Raw genomic sequence first — 18,861 nt, forward strand, 5'->3', positions numbered from 1 at the left:
ATCATTTGTGAATGTCTCTGTTAACACTATGCAGTTCGGCTGAATTTTCAAATTATTGATTTTAATAATGAACTCATCGAAATTGCAGGATATACATCAAATATTTAGGTGAATTATTAATAAACCGTTGAAATTTGGGGGAAAACATCTTTACAAGTATTAGTGCTTGTACATTCGTATATCCGAATTTCGAAAATATTTTCTACTTGTTTAGATATGAAATCACAAATTTTAAATAAGTATGGTTGATGGTTTGTTTTTGGGTAATATCAGTTTATTTCGAATTGTACAAGATTTTTTGTTTTGCAATGTTTGACATGAAATTTCTAAACACCATATCCAACTGCTTGGTAGGTGATCTGTTGGGTAATTTAGATTGGAAACCCAACAGTTGGCACATTTGGGGGGGCGGTCCAGATTTTACATCCCTGGTATTGGTGGTCGTCGGCGCAGTGCATACATTTTGGATTCATTATTTTATTAAGGCATTTATTTGCAGTATTTCCAAATCTCAAACAGTGGTAGGATTGTGTTAAAGCATTGCAATTTTCTCTATATATTCTGAAAAATCCTAAATTTACATGTTTTTTCCTTACGAGGAAGTTTCTCATAATTCCGTTTGTTTTAACAATAATATTATGACACCTGACCTTCACCGAAATATTTCTTGATTTTGTTCTGCCATTATTTTGGCAAACTTAGTCTGCTAGGAATTCTTCTACCTCTAATATTATTCGTTTCATAGCCTTTAAATATTACAGATGGTTTTTTCCTTTATTTATTTTTTCTATCTATCAACACCTTTATTAAAATGTGTTTTGTACTAACATATTCTTGTATTTCCTGTTTATGTATTTTTATATTGTCTTTTTACACCCTCTTAATGTGTTTTGTGCTTATATATTATTGCTTTCCTGTTTCTGTTATATTTATATCAATATACAAATTATATTAATAATTTTCCAAAAAACTTTTGTTTCTTAATAACTATATTTATTTACATTATATATATATATATTAATCATTAAAAAAAACTAGCATTAAAATTTATATTTGATGCAATACAACCAAAGTAGGAATCGTTGCTCCCTTCATATCAGACCAAAGAAATTTGCTTTTCTGATAAGGAAACCATGACCTTAAATATAAAATCTTGTTTAATACATTTGTATAAATTTTACTTATGTTAAAACGAAATACAAACATCCACTGTGTTTTTCATTTTTCTGTTAAAGCAAAGAAATTTCAAAATTCGATACTTTTGTTAAAAGCATATAACATATAATACGTGAATATTATTCATATTTCATATTTGATAACCTTATAATAGTTCTGCATTTATTTAAAAGCTTTCAAATTTTAAGTCAGTTTTGTTTATTTTTACGACAGATTGTTCATCTCAGAACAACCAGATTTCACCTGACAGCGCTGTCCTGAGAAAATGAGCTATAAATAAAAATACTTTAAGTTCATTTTCGCATAACAGCACTTTGTCGAATGGATCTTTCTTATTGTGAGGGAATATTTCCACATTTCAAACATGTTTATTTTTAAAATCATATTTTTGTCTTGTGATTGGGGTAGGCTCCGAATGAGAATTATATTGTCTACGGTTAAGCCTTTTTTTAGTTTTTTTTATCCTGTTTGACGTAATTTTTGCAGAACATAAAATTTGTCTATTAGCATATCTATGGTTAAATAGAGGACTAATTTGCTTGGTACAAAAAGCCCGAAGATATCGATCTAGTGAGTTGTTTATTTATGCTACGGCCTATCTGTCAAATGAACAAGATGCTTTACAGCTTGATGTGTTGTAAATATCTAATGTGCAATTCCTTGTGATCATTGAACAGCTAACTGTGAGTAAGAAGATAATGTGAGTACCCATTTACTTTAAATATTACTGGATTATTCCGAAAGTTATGCCATCGATCGTGTTCCATATTCTGTGTTCAAATTAATTGAGGTTATGTGCGTCTTCACGCATTGTGCCTTACATACCATTTAGTTTAGTTAAGCGGTTGTATCAATCTGGTTGAGTTTAGCCGAATGTTGAACCCTGTGGAGATGCGTTGTATGTGATATGTGGCGTGGATATTAAGGAGAACGGTTAGAACATCCAATCACACAATCGTTCAACTAAGTTGGATCATCTGTATCGTGGTTGATTCAACCTTTCTTAGTCGGCCTAGGGAGCCGTCGTACGTAATTGTTTGTAAGCGTACATTTAACTGATAAAATAAAATAAAAATGTCAGGCATGACAAAAGGACGTGAAGTTTTGAAGGATTATTTGAGATTATAATGTATAATGATTTGACTAAGTTTGGGTATACTTCAAGCAAGAATTACTCTTATAGAGATGCCAGGAACGAAGTTCTTGTTATATTTTTGGATAACTTCAACTTTATTTAAAAGTATGTGTCGCCCAAAAGTCTCGCCCAAACCTCCAACGGTGTTGGACGCGAGTGAGCGCCGTAAGCGGTAAATAAATAAAATAACACCTTCAATCCAAGACAAATTATATAAATACATAAATTTACGGAAAATATATTTTTAACCTGGAAAAATGGAGGAAGCGGTTGATCCGCATGCCTTCATAACAAAGGCGAAACAAAACATAAGTGACCTACATACAATCATAGAAGAAAATAAACTTACCAAAGAAACCAAATCAAAAATGATGAAAGAAATAAATAACATCATGGAAATGATATCGCACATGGCAATAGAATTAGCTAAATTACAAGAAAAGTGTGATATTCAAGAAAAAAACCAAGCACAAAAATACCCATTTTCATACTCTTCTGCAGTAAAAAACTTAATATCACAAACGCAAGAAAAACGATTTCCTATAATAATTAAAAGCTTAAAAGAAGAAGACACTGAAAAAATAAAAGAGAAAATACAAAAGATTAAAATTTCACAGTTGGGAATTCGAGTATGCGAAATTAAAAAAAACAAAAAAAAACCTTATAATAACATGCCCAGAAAAAGAAGACGCAAAAAAATTAAAAGATAAGATAAATGAAGTCGACAAAACCATAATAGCGGAGGTACTTCTGAAAACGGATCCATGCGTAATATTCAAAGGTCTTGACAAAGACTATACCGAAAAAGAATTCTTAGAAGACATCATTGAACAAAACAACGACATCAAAATGATATGTGAAAAATACCAAGACAAAGAAATATTACAAGTTAAGGCCATCATTACAAACAAAAAAACTAACAGCAAAAACTTAATACTACAAACAAATCCCGAAATGAGACTACATCTTATTAATAAAAAAAAAAAATCATCCAGGATTCATGAGAATCTATGTAGAAGACTGCAGTCCTCTTACCCAATGTTTCCACTGTCAAAGATTTGGACACACAGCACAAAAATGCTACAATAGAATGAATAAACCAACATGCAAGCACTGTTCAGAAGATCATCCCATCTCCGAGTGTAAATCCCTGGAACTGCCACCCAAATGCGCTAACTGCAACTCAGCTAACAAGAAGAAAGAAATAAACTCCTTGAACAGTAAAATGAATGAAGTAGACCACCGAACAAACAGCGAAACATGTAAGTTCCGATCTTACATGCTTAAATTAGCCAAAGAAAGAATTAACTACGACATTGAATAAAAATCTTATAAATAATTTTGTAAAATACAACCGAAAATGCATTAAATGGATGATTTCTCAAATAACGAATTAGAGTTAAATATTAAAATTCAAGAATATGAATGTATATGTACCGATTCGTGTAACAAAATTATTTCTAAAAACATCAATGATATAATTATTATGCACATAAACATCCGTAGCGCTCAAAAAAATTTAGATGAATTAATTCTAAAAATAAATAATTTAATTAAAAAACCGGACTTTATAGTGTTATCCGAAACATTTACAAACGATGAGTCACCGTCTTATCACTTACCTGAGTACAACTATATTTCTACCAAATTAGACATCAATAAAAATTCGGGAATAATAATATTTGCGCAGAAATAGAAGGATTTATGCTTGCAATTCAGGATAGAGTCATTAATACTAAAAATTATAGAAAGCATATAATCAAAGATACAAATCAAATTGATGATTTGTGTAGAAAATGTTTGGCTTTTCCAGAAACTATAGAACATATTATATCGGGATGTTCTATATTAGCACCGTCCGAGTATACATTTAGGCACAATCAAGTTTTAAAAATAATTCACCAAAATTTGGTAATTAAACATAACTTGATTGACTGCCGTAATGTAGTACCATATTATGAATACGAACCAAATTCATTTTTAGAAAACGAATTTTATAAAATATATTATGATAAAACTATACTAACAGACCGAGCGATTAGTCATAATAGACCCGATATAGTTTTACATGACAAAATTAAAAAAATAACTTATATCATTGATGTTGCTATTCCAAATTCCTGTAATATTCAAAAATCTGTTAGTGAAAAAATAAGAAAATACACAGATTTAGGAAATGAAATAAAAAGAATTTGGCATTCTCAGACTATAAAAATATTACCATTCGTTATTTCGGCTACTGGCATTATACCTAGCTCTCTAATTAAAAATTTAGGCGTATTAGATCTATCAAAAAATTTATATATAAAGATGCAAAAGTCGGTCATTTTGAATACATGTAGGATAACAAAAGATTTTTTAAATATTTATGTTGAGGGATCAGTAGGATTTATAGGCCCTGTTAGAAGTTCTACCGAGCCGAACCCTCTGATATGAAAATATCTGGAGACGGTGAATTTTTTTTCCCATTTGATATCTGGTGATTTGACGTGTTGTTGTTCTTGTATTGTTTTGTATTTATTTTACTTATATAATGCACTTACATAGTGTTGATTGACTAGCTGATCATTTGTGGAAAAGTGAGTGGAAGGGTTAAGTTTTTCCTTTGGGGAAGACTTAACCCGGACAACTAAATCGGAAGTTTAAAAAAATTTAGTATTGTTAACATAATAGAACATCCAATACACTTAGTAAACTGCATCGAAGTACATTTCAAACTCGGCAAATCAATATACCATCTAATAGCTATCTATAGAACGCATGGCTCGAATATTATTACATTTATTAATGACCTCAAATACATATTATTAAAATTAAAAAATAAACTTTGCTTCGTCGTAGGAGATTTTAACGTTAATATTAATGAAAAAATAGAAAATAATAACAAAAATGAATACATCAATTGTATGACTGAACAAAATTTTATATCTTGCATAAATAAAAATACTAGGGAAATAAAAGAACATACTCCATCTTGTTTAGACCACATTTGGACAAATGTAAACATTAAAGATCTTCACAAAATAAAATCAATTGTTTGGAAAACTAACATAACTGATCATCACTCATGCTTACTTCTGTATAATAATAATATTAAACATAAAAAACATAATTTAATAACCAAAAAATCAACAATAGATATGACTATTCTCTCTGAAAAATTAAAAAAGGAGAGTTGGAATAATGTTTTAAACAGTGATGATACTGAAATTTGTTCGACTAACTTCGAAAATATTATGTCACAACACATTAAAAATTCGACAACGGAGATAACAACACACATAAAATCAAAATTAAGATGTTTAAAGCCTTGGATTACCAAAGGGCTTATTATATCTATCAGAAATAAAGAAAAACTTTACAAAATAACTTTAAAAAATCCCCAAGATGAAAAAGCATATATTTTCTATAAAAAATATAAAAATAAATTAACATCTTATATTAAAAAAAGTAAGGAAGAGTATTTTAAAAATAAAATATTATCTTCAGAAAATAACCATAAACAAATGTGGAAAACTGTTAATTTCGCCATAGAAAATACAAAAAAAACACAAAACATTAAGTACATTGAACATGATAAAAAAATTATAGATGCCAATATACAGCCTAAACAATGTGCAAACATACTTAATTCCTTCTTTGCAAATGTTGGGAAAAATCTTGCGAAAAATATCCATAAGCCTTCAAACCAAGAAAACCATAAAAATAAAAATATACAGAAACATAATATACTTTCAATGTTTGAAACAACAACAGAATGTGAAATCTCGAAAATAATAGAAAATATGAAAGGAGGTTCGTCTCCCGGTTTTGATTCTATTACGACACACATGTTAAAAACTATGAAACCTCACATAATAAAACCTATCACTCATTTAATAAACTTAAGTTTAACAAATGGAATTTTTCCAATGAACTACAAAACCACAATAATCTCACCTATTTACAAATCTGGAGATCCACATCAAGCAACGAACTATCGCCCAATATGTCTAATTTCTAATATAGGAAAGATCTTTGAAAAAATAGTAAAAAAACAATTGGTAAATTTTCTAGATAATAATAAAATATTACACAAAAACCAGTTTGGCTTTATAAAATCACTCAGCACACAAGATGCTATTGCTAACGTAACTTCATACATTCACGAATCATTAGATAAAGGTAAAAAATGTGCGGGTATATTTATTGACCTTAGAAAGGCATTCGATAGCATATCCCATGAAATGCTATTAAAAAAATTGAATAATATCGGCATAAAAGGCAACGTGATTAAATGGATCACCGACTACTTAAAAAACCGTCCTCAAGTGGTAAAAATCAATCGTGTTAAAAGTGATCAAGAGATTACAAGCTTTGGAATCCCCCAAGGTACAGTGCTTGGACCAATTCTATTTACTATATATGTAAACGATATTTTTTTTCAACCTTTACATGGTCAAATCACGTCATACGCCGATGATACAGTATTAATAATAAGTGATAAGACTTGGGAAAAAGTAGAATTAAAGGCCACAGAAGACATCAACACGCTCAAGAATTTTTTCGACACCAATTTACTGTCACTTAATAATGAAAAGACATTTGTAATTCCATTTGCAATCCATACAAATGATACTCCTAAAAATTTTAACATTGTCATACATAATAATACTAAAATTCACAGCCAAAACTATTGCAAATCAAACTGTACAGTACTAAAAACAACAAATGAAATTAAATATATAGGAGTAATTATTGATAAAAATCTGAAATGGAAGGAACAAATATGTCAAGTAGTAAAAAAAATTAGAAAATTAATATATATATTTTTAAGAATTAGAAACTTTCTGTCGATAAAAAATCTATATTTAATTTACTATGCCTTAGTTCAATCCACTTTACAATACGCTATTATTAGTTGGGGATCCGCGTATAAATGTAACCTTCTTCCAATTGAAATTATACAAAGAACAATTATTAAAATTATATTAAAAAAATCCTTTGACTACCCAACAGAACGCCTGTTTGAAGAATTTCAAGTACCTACATTTAAAGACCTATATATTAAAAACTCATTAATCCAAATTATAAAAGAAAAAGATAAATATCAATTTTTAAATGAAAACAGAACGCGACTTAGACATGTTTTTCTATGCCCAAAACTAAATACGTCTTTTGCACAACATCATTATACTTACCAGGGAAGAACTTTTTTCAATCGTCTACCAGAAGAAATCAGAAGCATTAATGATAAAACCCAAATACTGCTCTCTGTCAAGAGACACTTAAAAAATATTCTGAAAAAAAAAACTACTGTCACTTAATTAATCTCAAAAATATCCTTAGTTTTCCATAACTTTCTTTCTTTATTAAAATTTATTATATTAATATATTATCCTTCACTACTGTCAAAAAAAAATACTACAGCAAACATACATTTATGTACAATGAATTATCTAAGTACTAACTAACAACAACATTTATGTACACTCCCCTTCCATACACAAGCAAATGCTTTCAATGGAAGAGTAGTAAAAAAAACCCAAGATGTAAAATGAATTATGTACCATGTAAACTTATTATTAAAAATAAAAAATAATTCCAAAAAAAAAAAAAAAAATGTAGCGAATTAAACAGTATGAATGGAAAATTTATTACATATTTTTAATAAGCATTTACTTTGTGAATCGTCATAATTTATAATAAAATATATAAATTTGTTATAAACCACTTTAATTTTAATTGTACTGTACCGGTTTCGGAAGCACCCTTCTTTCGTCAGGAGAATATTAAAAGTTTTAATATTCTCCTGACAAAGAAAGGGTGCTTCAGAAATCGGTAGAGTACAATTAAAATTAAAGTGGTTTAAAACAAATTTAAATCTTTTATTGTAACATTTATTCGTTCACAGAATTTAATTCGTTCCTTGAGCCATTTATGTGTCGAGGTTCGTTTTTTTTTCCTTTCAAGCTTATGGTTAACGAAGCTTCAAGAGCGGTCACTTTTTTTTATGAAGTAGGAGTCATGTTGTATGTACTCTCCAGATAAAAAAAACTGACCAAATGGCGACCCATAATCTAACCTATACCGTATCGTTACCTAACCTAACCGAGCCTAGTGGTATTTTTAAAAAGGGACAAACTTAGTATTGGGTTTCTATTTAGGTTGATTTTATTATTGATGACTTGGCCATTAATGTTTCGCAAATAAGTTTTTAAATGTAAGATTCTTCGAATTCGTGAACAGAAGGTTCAAGTTCCCTTATTATTAGAGCCTTGCTGTACTTATTAATTAATATTTATTAATTAACCAATTACCATCACATAACAGCAGTGCCATGGACCTTCCCAACCAAGAGAATTTTTCCATCAAGACGGAACCAGGATACCAGGAAGTAGGCGCAGGTGAAATGCCGTATATGGATATAGACATCCACCTTCCGGATGTAAAGAAGGAATGTTTGCAGTCTGCTGAGAGTGTTCAGCCAACTAGTAAGTTGCATTACGTATTTTATCACAAAGGAGTTTCAGACGACGCAGTCAGGACAGTTGCTTTTTTTCTCCTTCACCTCTTGTCATCCATCAGTACGTTTCATTTTACATTTGTCATATTGCTTTGCAGGAAACTTTCGAACTAAGAAAACGTGAAATGTTAATTCCTAGTTCTTCAAGCTGTTGCCATGCCATATTTTACCACTTAAATAAAGTATCTCTTTTAAATGTTCTCCATTCCAAAATAATTTTAGATTATAAGATTTGTATGTAAAGTTTTTTTTTGTGTTATAAAACATCATTCTATATCATGACTTATCACGGTGATATCGGAATTTTTTTGTCCTCCGCTGTTCGTGTCTCTAGAAAATTCCTGTGCTGAGATGAGCACATTACAATTCTAAGTGAACTTAATCAAATAAGTACATTACATAACATAAAAAGATGGATTATATCGAATATGGGCTTTCTAAGGTATGATGACCGAATGACAGAAGCTACGATGAGAGTAATCCAAATTCACCACTCTCAGCTACTATACCCCAACAGACAATGTATAATGTTAATAAGTGAAAATAATTACAAATTTTCCTTATTTACCCTTCCTTCGTGATTTTTCAATAGTATATTTAATGCATTCGTTAATGGTATCGTCATTTTATTACGAAAATTATTTAATTTTGTTTTTCACTAGCACTTTCTCGGAAATGGTCTTTTGCAGTCTAAAGTTCTTGTTAAAACAAATATTTGTGTTAAAAAAAAGTTTTTCTTACAGGTAATCACTTGGGGATGACATTTTTTATTTGTTTTGTGGTTAAAAAGGGAATTATTCTTTTAAATAAATTATATAGTATTAATTGCCTTTGAAATTTGTACCCGCAAAGGCTATGTTACTGCAAACAGCTGGACATTCAGCAGATCTTTACATATTATTGTATTGTTGTTTTGTTATTCCAGGTAGCATTAATGTGGAGACTGTTCCGATCCAGGCAGGACACAGAGAAGAAGACGAAGGTGGGATTCCTTATACGGAAATAGACATAGACCTGCTGGATGTTAAAAAGGAATGCTTGGAGCACTCTGAAAGTATTACCCAGACTTCAGGTAAAATTACTTTTGTTGTGTCTGATTTGTTTTTATAATTTTCTTGTTTTTTAAAGAAATAACTTATTTAGCTTTATTTACCATCTTTTCAGGCTTAATGTCGGACCTGAAGACGCATCCTGGAGGAAAACCTTATTCATGTTCGTTCTGCAGCTATTCATGTTCTCTTAAGATAAATTTGGCACGTCACATGTTTACCCATACTAGAGAAAAACCTTATTCATGTTCCTTCTGCAGCTATTCATGTTTTCAAAAGGGAGATTTAAAACGTCACACGCTTACGCATACTGGAGAAAAACTTTATTCGTGTTCCTTCTGCAGCTATTCATGTTCTCTTAAGATAAATTTGGCAGGTCACATGATTACCCATACTAGAGAAAAACCTTATTCATGTTCCTTCTGCAGCTATTCATGTTTTCAAAAGGGAGTTTTAAAACGTCACACGCTTACGCATACTCGAGAAAAACCTTATTCATGTTCCTTCTGCAGCTATTCATGTTATGATAAGGGAAATTTAAAACGTCACATGCTTACGCATACTGGAGAAAAACCTCATTTATGTTTCTTCTGCAGCTATTCATGTTTTCAAAAGAGAGATATAAAACGTCACACGCTTACGCATACTGGTGAAAAACCTTATTCATGTTCGTTCTGCAGCTATTCATTTTCTCAAAAGGGACATTTAAAACGTCACATGCTTACGCATACTGGAGAAAAACCTTATTCATGTTCCTTCTGCAGCCATACTTGTTCTCAAAAGGGAAGTTTAAAACGTCACATTCTTACCCATACTAAAAAAAACTTATAAATTTACATTCTGTAGCTTTTCCTACACTCTGAAGGGAGATTTAATACTCTGCAAAAAAACCTTTTAAGCGAAAAGATAAAACCCATAGCGATTTCGTTGCCAGCATAATTCTAAGTTTATAAATAATATTTGTCACATAAATTTCTACGATCGTAAAATTAATAATAACAACAGCATACATTAACTTGTACGTACATTCATTGTACATCTAAGAATTGTGGCTGGTAATTATGGAAACCCATTTTTGTACACAACCTTAGAATTTACCATGAATTATGTATTTAAACAACTATAATAATCTGATTTGACTTTCGTATTTGTCTACGTTGATTTCAAAAATTAAGTTGTTGTCAAACAAGTTTTCGTGAATTTTATCGAAATGCACTTTGTTATTTTGTTTTGTAACACAATGCTCGTTATAACCTTCGTTTTCGCAGATAACGTTAATTTATTTATTTGGTTGAAATAAGCTATTGCTTAACAATAATTACTAAAATACTAATTCTTTATTCATATTCGTACGCAATATTTTTTTTAAATACAATTAATGAGTTCACAGAATATAATAATTTATATTTACTAAAATAATTCGTAAAATTACTTTTGACCGCTTTTGATTTTTTTATGTTTCTCTTCTATAGAAGTAGGTGATCGTGTTTAAAAGAGTGGTGAGCATTAATATGAAGAGTACTAAGTGTTTTTAATTAATTATCAATTTAGGAAATAAGATTATTAAAAATATATATATGTACTCGTAAATAAACAAAATAAAATTTACATCAATTTTTTTTATTTTATTTTTTTATTTTTTTTTTATTTAATAAATGTTTACAAGTTACATGTTTAGACATTTTTTTAACTACCATACTAGGCTAATGCCCGTGTTGTGGTAGTTATACATGAAATAATAATAACAATGACATAAAAGAACTAAAAAATACTTATAGTAACATAAGTATGTAAGTATAAATCATAATGAAGTAATAATAATAAAAATAACTTAGAAGAACTAAAAAATACTATTTTATAGAAACATAAGAAAGAATTAGAGAAGAAAAAAAAGAAAAACAAATTTGATGATAAATAAAACTAAAAACAAGTATATTAAAATTAAAAGTAAACTGAAAAATAAAGAAAAAGTATATGTTTATTAAAAAGATACAAATAAAAATTAAAAATATTAAACATTAAGATTAAAATTTAAACATAATTAATGTAGATTGTTTAATGCATATAATTGTTTGTGTGCAAGTTTATATAACTTAGGTATTATCTATAAGACAACATGTTTATGTTCAACACTTAATTTTAATTTTCGTGATATGAGACAAGTTGGAAAAGAAGTTTTTAATTTTTTTTTTTTGTGTTAGGAACTCATATAATCTTTGAAGAAAGGTCGTCCCCTTTCAAATATCCATTGATGTACACGAGCAGTAAATATGGATATAGAATTACTTGACTTTAAGTCGGTACTCAATGCATTGTATATTTTAGGCGCGATGAACCAGAATTGCCGTTGAGCGAAAGAGGTTTTAGTTTGAGGAACCACGCAACCCAGGTTTGATGAAAAGCGGGTGTGAGCTTGGTGTTGTGGAGCCAACAGTAGGTTATTTTTTCGTATGTAACAAATGCTTACCTTAGTAAATAACTGTCGTATATCTAATACCCTGATTTTAGCAAAGAGTTCATTAGAGGGATGGGTAGGTTGGCATTTAAATATAATTCTCAAAATTAGTTTTTGAACTGTAATAATAGGATTAATAATGGATTCAGCACAACCACCCCATCCCACTATACCATACGTTGCTATAGATTGGAAAAGGGCAAAGTATACGCTTCTTAAAGTCTGTAAATCAAGGATGGACCTAAGGGAGCAGAATACATGGCAGAGTTTACGAAGTTTGTTTACTGTGTCACTGATATGGGCTTCCCACCGTAGTTGGTTGTCTATGATTATTCCCAAATATTTAACTGCATTTGATGATTTAAGGGTAGAACACGTGCAATTTATATTAGGTGTGATTTCGTGAGTGTGCAAATTGAATGAACACGAGTGAATAATAGGTTTAGGGCAGTTGTTGGGTACATTATGTTTGCGGATGGAAAATGTCATATATTGGGTTTTGTCGATGTTAAGTGTGAGGAGGTTTGTGTCCAGCCAATGTTTTACTTTTAATAGACCATTATTAGCTTTGTTAGTGACTGATTCCCATGTTACATCTTCAAATATTAGAACAGTGTCATCGGCAAATGATAATATTTTACCTCCAATATTCATGGCACAAAGTGAGTTAATGTATACAAGAAATAAAATTGGTCCTAGTATACTGTCTTGAGGTACACCAAAGGACATAGGTAATTTTTCGCTTATATGTGTTTTGTCAGAGTGGATGAGAGTTTGTTGTGTTCGGTTCATTAGATAGTTTTCAAACCATGTGTAGGCTACTCCTGTTATTCCAACCCGATGTAGTTTTTTTAGCAGTAAGGAATGAGAGACCGTATCAAATGCTTTCGCAAGATCGAGAAAGACAGCCAGTGGTTTGCGACAATGTCATGATTATAGGAAACGATTTTCGTGAGGGCAGCTATTGCATCAGATGTACTTCTACCTTTGCGAAAGCCATATTGGTTGTCTGATAATATGTTGTTATCTTCGAGGAACTTACACAGTCTATGTTTCACAGCTTTTTCTACAATTTTAGATATTGTGCTTAGTAAGGATATCGGTCGGTAGTTATTTACAGATAATTTGTCACCTGCTTTGAAGATTGGGATTATTGTAGCCTGTTTTAAGGAGTTAGGAAAAGTACCAGTTTTGAAGCTTGAGTTGATTATGTGTTTAAGAGGGGGGGCGATAAATTTTTGGAGGTGTTTAATAATTTTTGCCGAGATGTGATCTATTCCGGTGGAGTTACTGTTTTTGAGAGATGCTATTATTTCCATAATTTCTGATTCAGTAGTGGGAGTGAAGTGAAACGGGTTGTAGGTCAGAGTACTGATAGGTATACCATTTGCAAGATCTTTCTCTGAGACGTTTTTTCTGGCTAAAATTTTTTTTGCTAAGTTGGGACCGATATTGCAAAAAAATTGATTGAAATGATCGGATATTTTTTCAGGTTCAGAATTTACATGTATTGTTTTGTCTTCGATATTAATTTTAACAATAGGTGTGTCGGTTTTATTAATGTTGGCTATATCTTTTATGATATTCCAAATTTTTTTTTTATCATCGGTAGCTTCACTGATTTTTTTTTTGTAATAATCCCTTTTAACAGTGTCAATTATTTTTTTGCAGTTATTTCTATAACGTTTGTAGAATATGAGAGATGCATAGTCGCTAGGGTTTTTCCTACAGAAGTGATGGATCTTATCACGCTTTCTGATACAGTGGAGAATACCAGCAGTATGAAGATAAGCAATTATGAAGATAATTTCATTAATTTGGTATTTTTACATTGAATTTCTCTTTAATCGCTTTTAGTGGGTGTTCATCGTGTAATGTAAGGAAAATGTTGGGTCGCCAAATGTAATGTATGAAATGGTGTAATGTAATGTAGGTACATTCCAATGTTTACAAAAACGGTAGAGCAGAGATCTCATCTCAAGATTGTGGGAATAATTTCCTGTCAAGTAAGTTAGGTGATCATAAATAATAAGAGTGAATTCTTAATGGAAAATATATTGAAACCATCAAAAGTTACAACAAAGGAGTACAGATAATAACTATATAACCATAGGAATAAAAATAGGCACATACCAGATGGACTCCTGAATCAAACTAAACTAACTTTACGTGGTCGAGAAACGAAAGACTAACAACGGATGGCGAACGAAAACTTGTATTCGGTAGCGGGGATCGGACCCGGGACGAAGGCCAGGACATCCTTCTCTTAGTGGAAGCGGGAGGACGCATCTCCTTCAATGGACGCCTGCAGGGTCATCAGGCCTGCAGCACGTGGTAGTCAACCAGACTCTTCTACGGAGCCAGGACAACAATCCGTTCTCTTAGGGGAAGCGGGAGGACGCAACTCCTTCAATGGACGCCTGCAGGGTCATCAGGCCTGCAGCACGTGGTAGTCAACCAGACTCTTCTACGGAGCCAGGACAGCAATCCGTTCTCTTGCGACACGGGGATACTCCGCCAAGAACTACTAGCCACAGCTAGGACCAAACCATTCGCGGTTTCAAGACCGAAACACGAGTACTACGACATGACCACCGGCCAACTTTCAATAAAAGCGGGATTCCAAAATCACCACTGAAAATAATAACTAACACGAACTGTACGTGAAAGGATAAACACCCCGCGCCTTTTTTAAAGAAATAATAACTCCTATTCACATGATTAACTCAGATTGAAACCCCTTAAAAGGCGAGTGACTGGATCCACCGACCCATCGGCCAAACGGGCCGGGGAGGAAGTGACCATTAACAAAACTGTACTTCCTTCCTTCAAAATATTGCCAAAGTTCGAAAAAAAACACCATAGACAAAATAACCTCAATTAAGCAAGAACTTCACTTGTCACAAAATATTTTTGTGACAATCGTTTTCGATTGTTCTGATATTTTCGGGTAGGCTGTTGAAGAATTTTTTCCCTAAATATATGTAATGATGTTGAGCAAAAGTGGTGTTACATTTTAGTGTTGGAATTGTATGTTTTTGACAAGTATGACTATCAGTAAAAAAGCTGTGATTATGTTTTTCTTTTGTTATTTTAATCATTACGTATTTATCGCACAAGATCATTAATTTAAACTAATTTAAATTATATGTGTTGTATAATCTCTTGGTTTTTATAACTAGACGTTGTACAATTTCAACAGGGAGTAGATTTATTTTGTATGCAGCTCCCCAGCTGACTCTACAGCGTATTTGAAATTTGATTGTACTATAGCGTGGTAGATTGACGTTAGATTTTCCAATGAGAGATGTTTCAAACTTTCAAAAATAAATCAACTAATTTTGTAATTTTTTTTGGTAAAGTTGATTCGATCTTCCCACTTTAGGTTTTTTATCATTTATATTTATTATTTTGCTGACGGTAAGGTTGATTCTATCTCTCCAGTTCAAGTTTTTGTCTATTCTTTTCCCTAACTATTTAATTTTATTTCATGTTTTCAAGGTGTAACAGTTTATTGTGCATTAAGTTTTTTAAATTCTTTAACGCGGCCGCGTCCATAATGTAACGATGGTCTATATTGGTCTTTAAATCTTCCATATCTCCGTAAAAGCACATTAAAATTAATCAGTATATTAGGTATTTCTAAAATACATATTTTTACAACCATTAAAAATATTGTAAAAACTGTGGCAATTCTAGGTCAAATATTAAAAAATATCTTTTTAAATATCAATACAGTTCGAAGTAAAATGAAACAGCATATTTTATTTATTTATTACACGCCCTAGTGGGCTTTTTAAAAAAAATTACAAGCAACACATAAGAGTGGGTTATAACGCAGAATGGTGATTTGATGGAAAACGGCTCTCTAAAACGGCTTAATACTACCTTTCGTATGTCATTCTCAGACTTCATATTTATACCAATTAATGGACTTTTATTTTTCAGTCTGCCTATTTTTTTGTAGTTGTTGTAAGCATTTGACTATAAAAAATAAAATCATTGATACACTATACAACCCACTTTTAAAACTTCGATCCATGATTATCGCATTAATAACGGTTTTACACAATATTTTTAATTTAAAATATGTATATAATACACACATCTGTAGAAGTACGGCCTCTTATTATCGTTATGATATTTTCAAAATCTATGGTTATCTATGGTTGCTAACAGCTTATTTTGACAGCTCCCGTTTAAAACATTAAACGTATTGTTTTTACATAAAAATACACGGAAACAAGTGAAGTTTTGTTAGTGTTCAATAAATAATTACCACATGGTACAATCGATAATCCAACTGTCCGTACATCGTCTTCATTGTGAACATAAAGAAACAAGTCCATTGTGAACATACATACATACATCACAAATACATACATACACATCAGAGATGTGCAAAATGGGTACCCAAAACATTTGAAATGCAAAATAGAAATGGGTCAAAACTTTTCCATTTGAAAATGTAAAATGCAAAATGGTTTTTAGAAAAGCATTTCAAATGCAAAATGCAAAATACCTATTTTCAAAATGCATTGAAAATGCAAAATGGTTTCCCAGGTCAAACAATCAAAATAATTATAGAATTTTTAAACGATTTTGTCATTTAATAATGGACATCAATGTAGAACAAACATATTACATGATGGTAAATCCAAAAACACCACGACTACGGATTATGAAACCACAAAAAATTTGCGCGGGACTAATGTTGCCAACGTGAAAACATAGAAACTGCTATCTAACATTTAATATTACAGGGTCATGGCACCATGTTCAGTATATGAATCAGTATTTTTTGTAATGGTATCACTTAATTGCAAGGGCTCCTAGCAGGGAGCTGCTTGAAAAATGTAAATTATCTCTCATAGCGAGGTTGAGGACCGACTGATATTTGGGGCTTATGAAAAAAAGACGAGTGGAGATAGTAGGAAGAATGTTGCAAAAAAGCATTTAAAATGGAAAATGCATTGAGAAAAGCATTTAAAATGCAAAATGCAAAATGATTTTTAGAAAAGCATTTAAAATGGAAAATGCATCGAGAAAAGCATTTAAAATGCAAAATGCAAAATGGTTTTTAGAAAAGCATTTAAAATGCAAAATGGAAAATACCCATTTTGCATTTTGCATTTCCATTTGAAATGGATTTATTTGAAATAAAGCACATCTCTGCATAACATACAGTGTTAAAGCAGTTCTGCGTACCATAAACAATAATACTTATATTACGACTATTAAAATTTGGTGTGGGGTTTTATTGAATACACAACAACAATGCCACTAGAAAACACTCGCTCGAAATCAAAAAATAATATGATAACATCTCCTTTGATTATATAGACAGTAAATTTTCTGACCTCAAAAAAGAAATGTTCAAAAACATTGAACAAGAAACGGCCGAAACAAAAAAGCTACAGATTTCATTGCACACAAATACGATGAAATACTATCCAAATTAAATGAACTGGCAGGTATAAAAACAGAAGTTGAAAAAATTAAAAAAGACCTCTCTAGAATAAACAATATGGATATTCGGTTGCTGAATTAGAGCAAAATAACTTGTCGAACCAAATCGAAATCTCTGGAGTAGACGAAAATAAAAACGAAATCCTGGTTGAAACGGTGAAGGACATTGCCAATAAGCTAGGCATTGAAATCAATAATGAAGACTTTTCAGACATTTATCGCGTTCCTGACCGTCGTCAAGGTTTTTCGAGAAAAATCATTATTAAATTCAACAATTCCAGCATTCAAACTCGACTTAACTTCCTTGCAGCAAAGGACAAAACTAAAAAACTAAGCTCAGCCTTGTACATCGGTGAAGTGTTGTCTGCATACAACAAGGACTTGTTATGGAAGACCAAAAAGCGAGCCCAGGAATTAAACCACCAATATACCTGGTTCAAAAATGGGAAAGTTTTTACAAGGAAGACAACCGAATCTAAAATAATAAACATAAAAAACACGAAAGAGATTTATTAACAATTTAAAACCTTACTTTATCATCGACATACATAATTTACTCAAAATGGAGACCGATCTGGATAAATTCACAAACCATCTACTTGAAAATGAAACTGTCACTACAAACACGAGCAACATAAAACTAAGTCTAAAAAATAACTTGAAAATAATACACCATAATATAAGAAGCATCAATAAAAACTTCTAAGGATTTCTTATAAACATAAAACAATTAAACATTCAATTTGATATTATGATCCTAACAGAATGTTGGATTAAAAATTCTTACACGCCAAAAAATATAGAAGGCTACTATTGCATCAATACTTCATATAATATTAAACAAAATATTGGAATTATAGTTTACTTTAAAAACAATCTGAAAACTACTACCAAAGAAATTAAAATCAATGAATCCAATTGTCTACACTTACAAACTACTCCAGGGATTGATATATTAGCTATTTATAGATCCTCATCCGTACCCAATATTACTAACTTCCTTACTGCACTTGAAACTTTGTTATTTAAACTAAAACACTGTAGTACGCTGTTTGTAATTGGAGACACAAAC

The sequence above is a fragment of the Hesperophylax consimilis genome, chromosome 20 (assembly GCF_061612785.1).
Source record: "Hesperophylax consimilis isolate HC1 chromosome 20, BYU_Hcon_1.0, whole genome shotgun sequence".
NCBI classification, from domain to species: Eukaryota; Metazoa; Arthropoda; class Insecta; order Trichoptera; family Limnephilidae; genus Hesperophylax; species Hesperophylax consimilis.